Below are 7,313 nucleotides of genomic sequence, written 5' to 3' on the forward strand. Positions count from 1 at the left end.
AGGTGCTCCTGACCTTGTGGCTGCCCACATTCTGAGCAGGCCTGGGTGGGAGTTCCCAACCAGGGCCTCCCTGACTCCACTCTGCTTGGTGGCTTGGCGTTCTCTGTCAGCCAGCTGTCCTCTGCCACCACCACTGCAGCTGCCAGGTCACCCCAGGGCTGCTCTTTGATCTTGAGCTCACACATCGACATGCTTGCACACGAGGGTAGAACCCCCTGCCTCCACGCCCAGGCACTCCCAGTCCCCTCATGCACCCACATCTATCCCTGTCAGCTTGGGCGAGGATGGGGCCAGCAGACTGGAGGAACTGCTCCTGTAGCTAGCTGGTGGGACCTCAGACTGGGCTTGGGAAGCAATGGGATAGGGGGAGGGGGTCTGTGTTTGCCTTCTGGGGAAGGGTGTGGCCCTGACTCAGAATCTTCTAGATGCTGTCACAGACTGCCTATGCTGGAAATGCTGACCCCCTTCTTCTAGATCCTGACTCCAAAGTTTCTGAAAGGAGGATGAATGTGTGTGTGAGTGTATGTATATGTGTGTGTGTGTGTTTCCAGGAAATGGCATAGATACACAACCACATTATGTACCTTCCTATCTGATAGACACAGCGACATCTTTTGTCACATATGCAGTCCCTCTTGAAGAAAATTGTCACCCTTTGAGGAGAATGACACACCTTACGCACACACACCTGAGACAGAAACATCACACTAATGTAACAAGAAACCAAAGAGAGTTAGAATTCTAATATACAAGTGCAGAATACACACAGGTTTCCCCATCATAAGACAGACAGACACAGACACACACAAACGTGCTCAGAAGCATCTTTGTTTACAAAATTACTGACAACACCCAGCAGCCACTGTGCCCCAGCTCCACCTGGAACCTCCAGTCAGATCTTAGTGTTGTCCTGTCTGATGGAGATGGAGCCTCTGGGTGTGTGTGTGTGGGGGGGGTGCGGCTGAGACACGGTAAAGATTGAGAAGACCGAAGATGAGCCTGGGTCTCAGAGCTTGCCACACAGGAGCTGGGTCCTCAGGACAAGCCCTCAACCCCCACCCTGGTCTGTATCTCTCCGGGGAAGGCCTCACCCACCCTGCAAACCAGCCAGGGAGGCTCAGGAAGAGGCCACGCCCATGCGCCTGGCTCGGGCTGGCAAGGGTTAAGCTGGCAGCTGCCAGGCGGGGCTGCCCTGAGCTTTTGGTTTGAGGGCTGCGTGCAGGCAGGAGCAGCGAGGCGGCAGCCGGGCAGACTCGCTGGAGACACTGCATTTTATTAGGGCTGGGCTGCCAGCAAAGGGAGGGAGAGAGGAGAAAAGGGCAGAGAGAGGAAGGAAGGAGGGAGGCTGGGCGAGCAGGCAGGCGGTGACGGATGAAAGGGTGTTGTAAGGGCCTAATTCCTCCCAGCTCATCCCTGCTCTGTCAGGCTGGATTAACTGCCCAGGTGACCTCCTGCGGGGTCAGCCCCACCCCTGACCTCCCCTTCCTCCTCTCCTCTCCTCCAGGCCCACATCTACGCCAGGGGTCAGCTTGCCCTTCACCCACCCCATGAGGGGCTCATGCTGACAAGAGCTTGGGGGGAGGGACCTGGCAGCATGCCAAGGCGGGACTACAGAACCCACCTTCTTCCAGGGGCTGCTTGACTCTACACATTGTCTCCTGACAATCTTCAGGGAAGAAGGGGCAGGCTAGGGAACCCCCTTCTGCCTGAAGGTCACCACTTTCCGAGTTTTAATATTATATAACAGGTGGCATTTGGTAAATTACTGGTGAATGACAGCTTGGCAGGTGAGTGTGATAGTGCCCATTTTTCAGATGAGAAAATTGAGGCTCCAGCTGTCGTAGAGTTTATGCTTAGCATACATGAGGCCTTAGATTCCATACCTAGTACGCGCGCGCGCACACACACACATACACACACACATGCCCACGAAAGAAAGAGAAAGAAAAAGAGAGAAAGAAGGAGGAGAGGTAGAAAGAAAATGCTGCATGGTGGTTCAGGTCTGTAATTTCTGGCAATCTGAAAGCTACAACAGGAGGTTGGCTTTTTTTTTTTTTTTTTTTTTTTTTAGAATTTAGGGTCAGCCTGGACTAAATTCAAAGCCAGTCTGAGCTACATAATAAATTCATGGCTATCCTAGGCTACATAGTAAAAATCTGTCCTAAACAAACAAGCAAACAAAAACAAAAACAAAAAAGGAGAGAGGGAAAGGAGCGAGGGAAAGCCAGGTGGTGGTGCGTGCCTTTAATGCCAACACTCAGGAGGCCCAGTCAGGTGGATCTCTGTGAGTTCGAAGCCAGCCTGGTTTACAGCGTGAGCTCTAGGACAGCCAGGGCTACGCAGAGAAACCCTGTCTCGAAAAACCAGAAGCAAGCAAACAAACAAAGAAAAGTTGAGGCTATAGGGACTGTTGGGGTCACACAACAAACAGAGCTCAGGTTTGAACCTCCCTCTACAAGAAGATGAATGCTCTCGTTGGACTTTCTGTTCCAGGTCAAAGGTAAAGCCCAGGCAGGGTCAGTCAGAAAAGGAGTCACTACAGCTCCGGCACAGCTCACGTGCGTGCGTGATAAGCCCTGCAGCAGGTTTCTTCCCAGGAGAGGTATAAGGAGGGGGGGGGGCAGCTTCCTCCCGGTTCAGAGCATATGCCTGAGCTTTTCTATGGCTTTTCTCACCCTGGAGGGGGTGGGGAGGGATGCCTCTTATACACATCCCTAGGGACCGAGCAGGGGAAAGAACTCAAGTGGGTGGATACCTGAGCAGGGTCTTGGGTTCCTCACCGTATCCCAGCTGGAATAAAATGCTAGGCCTGCTTACTGATCGGCAGGCAGTGGCTCCTGGTGATCCAGCTCCTCATCATGTTCTCCATTCAGCCTTGGACCTGTGTTCTTAGCATCGGCTGACTGGTCATCTCTGCATTGGCACAGTGGCTGAGCCACCAACTCTGGGTGCCTTTAAAAAGGTCGGCCTCTGTTTCCTGAGCCAAACAGCAGGCACAGATGGCCACAGCCTGTGGAAGGACTGTGGACCCTGAGCGGTGACCGCCAGGACCAGAAGCAGATGGAGCTGGGGAAGCTGGGGCAGAAGAGGGGAAGGGAGTCTTTTTTTTTTTTTTTTTTTTCGAGACAGGGTTTCTCTGTGTAGCCCTGGCTGTCCTGGAACTCACTCTGTAGGCCAGGCTGGCCTCGAACTCAGAAATCCACCTGCCTCTGCCTCCCAAGTGCTGGGATTAAAGGTGTGCACCACCACTGCCCGGTCAGGAAGGGAGTCTTGAAAGGCTGCATTAGAGGATAGGTTATTTGAACAATGTCTCGAATGAGAGGCACATGCCCAGCATCGAACCACACTTCCTCAGGACCTTCTACACACCTGCAGTGCCTCCCCCACCCCACCATGGGATGGAAAGGACCAAAGCTTATGAGAGAAGCAGAAGACTGCATCCTGGCATCCATCAGGCTGATGCTGAGGAGGGAAGGAAGAGACTTAGAAGATCCTTGGGTCCTTCCTGGATGTTGAGCTCATTAAAGCTGATGTACTGACTGGTTCTAGCCTCTCTGGTGGGCCAATAGTTGCCCTGACACTTTTGAGCTTAGGGAAAAAAAAAACCCTGTGGCTCTGGGTAGAGGAGACAACTCTTAAGGAAGTAGATGAGAAGTGTCATAATCCTGTCCCTGAAGGGGTCCTAGGCTCTGGGAGACCTTAGAGAGCACTCCAGTTCAGCCTCCATGTGCCATCCCCGTGGGAGCCTACCACCAATACAACTCTCTCCCCGCTCCTGCAAGGCCCCCACACAGACTGGCACCCTGTGAATGAAATGGGGCCGCTCTGCATAGTGGAGCAAGGATTCTTGCTATTGAGCTACTCCATGAGGGTCCCGGATGGATCAACCCAGAGAGGGTCAGAGGGGAATGGGAGAAGACACTGGTGTACTAGGGGACAGGGAACCAGCAGCCAGCACATGGCCTCTGTTTTTTCCAGCTTTAATTGCAGCATTAATCACTGTAATAAGCTGTTTACAGCACCCAACAGCCTGGGACTGGTAGGCTCAAAAGCCAAAAAGGGGCTTGGAGATGAGTTTCCTAGGCCGCAAGGAGGAGGGCAGGAGGTTGGGGAGCACCAGGCTGTGGTGGGAGAGGAGCAGGAAGAGAAAGTGGGAAATTGTGGGAACTGTGTGGGTCAAGAAGCTAAGGAAGCCAGCGCAAGCTTTGCCAAGGAGCCCAGCACCCCCACTCCTGGAAGGTTCTCCCTCAGTTTCAGCCTCTGCCCCCAGCCAGTCTATCTATCTCCTTTGTCTCTCAGACATGCTTCTCACACCAAGTCAGCAATTCTGTCTAGGCCTCTTCTCGCTCAGTTCCAGAGCCAGCATGGCGCCTCTAGAACTCCCTCCCAGTTCAGAGCATATGCCTGAGCTTTGCTATGGCTTTTCTCACCCTGGAAGGAGAAAGACCGGGGATGCCTCTTATACACATCCCTAGGGACCAAGCAGGCGGAAGAACTCAAGTGGGCAGACACCTGGGCAGGGTCTTGGGTTCCTCGCTGTATCCCAGCCGGAATATCAGGATGCTCTGTGAACATCACGGACATGAAGGACATAAAGAGCCAGAGGGTTTCAGGCAGTGGTGGCACATGCCTTTAATCCCGCACTTGGGAGGCAGAGGCAGCTGGATTTCTGAGTTCGAGGCCATCCTGGTCTACAGAGTGAGTTCCAGGGCAGCCAGGGCTACAGAGAAACCCTGCCTCGAAAATACCATAAAAAAAAATAATAATAATTAAAAAAAAAAAAAAGAGCCAGAGGGCTCGTGGGACCCTCCACACAGTCCACTCTCCATATCAGCTGAGGGACTGCCAGACTGGGCAGGGGCAGTGAGGACTGCTTCCATCAAGGCAAGCTATTATTGAGGGGTTAGCGAGACAACAGGAGGGAGTCCAGCTTATGGTCACTGCCCTATGTAACTGAGGGAAAGACTAGCTGTGTCCTCTCTAGACTGATGTCCTTTAATCATTAGGAAGTTGGCACAGAGAGACTGTGCCACTTACCTGAGGTCACACAGAAAATGAGAGGCAGAGAGGGCCTCTCTACCTGTACCAGGCTATATCTGGACAGACTGCTCCGCATGGGTACTCAGCCCCTGGCCAAACTAAGAGCTCCTGTAGAGAGGAGGAAGTTACTGCCAGAACTGTCAATCAACCAGAAGGCTTAGGATCAGGAAGCTGCTTTGCTGAGTCCCAGGAGAGTCCAGGATGCTCAGAGGCACTAGGGAAGGGACTGCCCTCTGCTCGAGGTGAGGAGGAACTGAGGAGCGCCCGAGAAGGGGGTAGCCTGAGAAGGGGAACCAACAGGCGGGGCCTGTGGGCCCAAATTCCTGGGTTGTCTCCCAGGACGAATTGGTGCAGGGCTGGAAGTGTTTGCTGAGTAAGCGGGAAGGCTCCACACCCTGGAGGATCAGCTGCGTGAGGGAGGGGCTTCCCCCTCCCTCAGGCAGTTCACCTCGCACCTGGCAAACAGCAACAGCACACGCTTCCCGTGTGCACCACACCGAGGGCACCCAGCCGCGTCATGCGACGCGTGTGGCACAGTCCCACACCCACCCCTGGGGCCAGTCAGTTGTGCCCTGAGCTCGGGAGTCACCAATGGGAGACACAGGGAAGGGTGGGGCGTCCTCAGTCCAGGGAGCAGGGTAGGGGTAGGGGCAGCTAGAGGAGTGTGGAGGCCTGAGGGAGAAGGAGGCAGGCTGGTAGGAAGGAAGCAGAAGAAACTGCCCCAAAGTTCTAGGCTGGAAAGATACTTGCTGAGGACCTACTATGTGCCAGGCACACGGGTTTTATGCCAAGGGCTTTCCACACAGCTTTTATGCCAAGGGCTTTCCTGAGTCCCGTCTTATTGAATCCATAATGGCAAGGCCAGTACCATTATGATCCCATCTTACAGGTGAGATAGCTGAGGCCGTGTAACCTCAGGTCAAGCCACCTGCCCTCTCTGAACCTTCCTTTCACTACTCTGCTATAAAATGCAGCTAACCATGTCTCTCCTAGGGCTGCTGAAGAGGTGAGATGGCATAGCTCGCACCTCTGGAGGGCTTGGCACAAAGCCTGTCGCCCAAGATGAGAGCTCTACAGACTGCTGCCACTCCTGCTGACCCAGGGAGGTCTTAGGACCCTTAGAGGATGTTCAAAGGAGAGCAAGCTTTCCTCCTCTGTGGGAGGTTGGTCTCCGGTAGAATTCTTTTGTGTGGCTGGTGAACTGACTTGGTGGATAAAGTCCTTGCTAACCAACCAATGTTTAAAAAAAAAAAAAAAAAAAGCTGTGTTGTGCTGTGGTGGCACCTTTGATCCCAGCAGGAGGATCTGTGTGAGTTCAAGGCCAGCCTGGTCTACAGAGTGAGATCCAGGACAGCCAGGGCTACACAGAGAAACCCTGTCTAGAGAAAAACAGAAACAAAAACAAAAGCCTGATATAGTGGTGCAAATCTGCAAAGACACTCCTACTGTGAAGTGGGAGGCAGAGACAGGATAGCCCCAGAATTTCAGATGGCCCTAGGCCAGTTAGGCTGGACTATGCCTTACAGCAGAAGCAAGAGAGACAGAGAGAACCAACTACCAAAAGTTGTAGCTACTCACACCTGCAAACACACGCACACACACACACACACACACACACACACACACATACATACACAGTAAAATTTTTAAAAAGAATTTCTCCTTCTACGGTGAAAATGTTTTATTGATCCTGATGTAAATCAGCTGTGCTTCAGCAATAGTGAGGAGACAGTCACTTAGAACAGGGCTATTAAGCCGGGCGGTGGTGGCACACATCTTTAATCCCAGCACTTGGGAGGCAGAGGCAGCTGGGTTTCTGAGTTCAAGGCCAGCCTGGTCTACAGAGTGAGTACCAGGACAGCCAGGGCTACACAGAGAAACCCTGTCTCGAAAAACAAAAAACAAAACAAAACAAAAAAAAAGAACAGGGCTATTATCCTAGGACCAACAGCTAGGATGACAGCAAGACGCAGGACTGACAGCAGCTGAGGTTTCACAGTCCCCTTCTCAGCGGGAAATACTAGAGACCATTAGTGAGGTCTTTCATATATATCCTGTGTTGAGCTACCACACTGAGTCTCTTACTCCTGGGAAGTTTGAGTGTGTGAGTGTGTGAGTGTGTGTGCATGTTTGTGTTCAGTGCTGTAGAAGTCTCAGCATTATTTGGTGCCAATCAACAACCAAAGACAAAGCTGTGATTCCCCGCTACCATGGAAGTGTTCTGCTGTTAGAGCTTTGGAGGTGTTCTATGAATGAAGTCAGGCCAACATGGT

The sequence above is a fragment of the Mastomys coucha genome, unplaced genomic scaffold (genome assembly GCF_008632895.1).
Source record: "Mastomys coucha isolate ucsf_1 unplaced genomic scaffold, UCSF_Mcou_1 pScaffold5, whole genome shotgun sequence".
Lineage (NCBI taxonomy): Eukaryota > Metazoa > Chordata > Mammalia > Rodentia > Muridae > Mastomys > Mastomys coucha.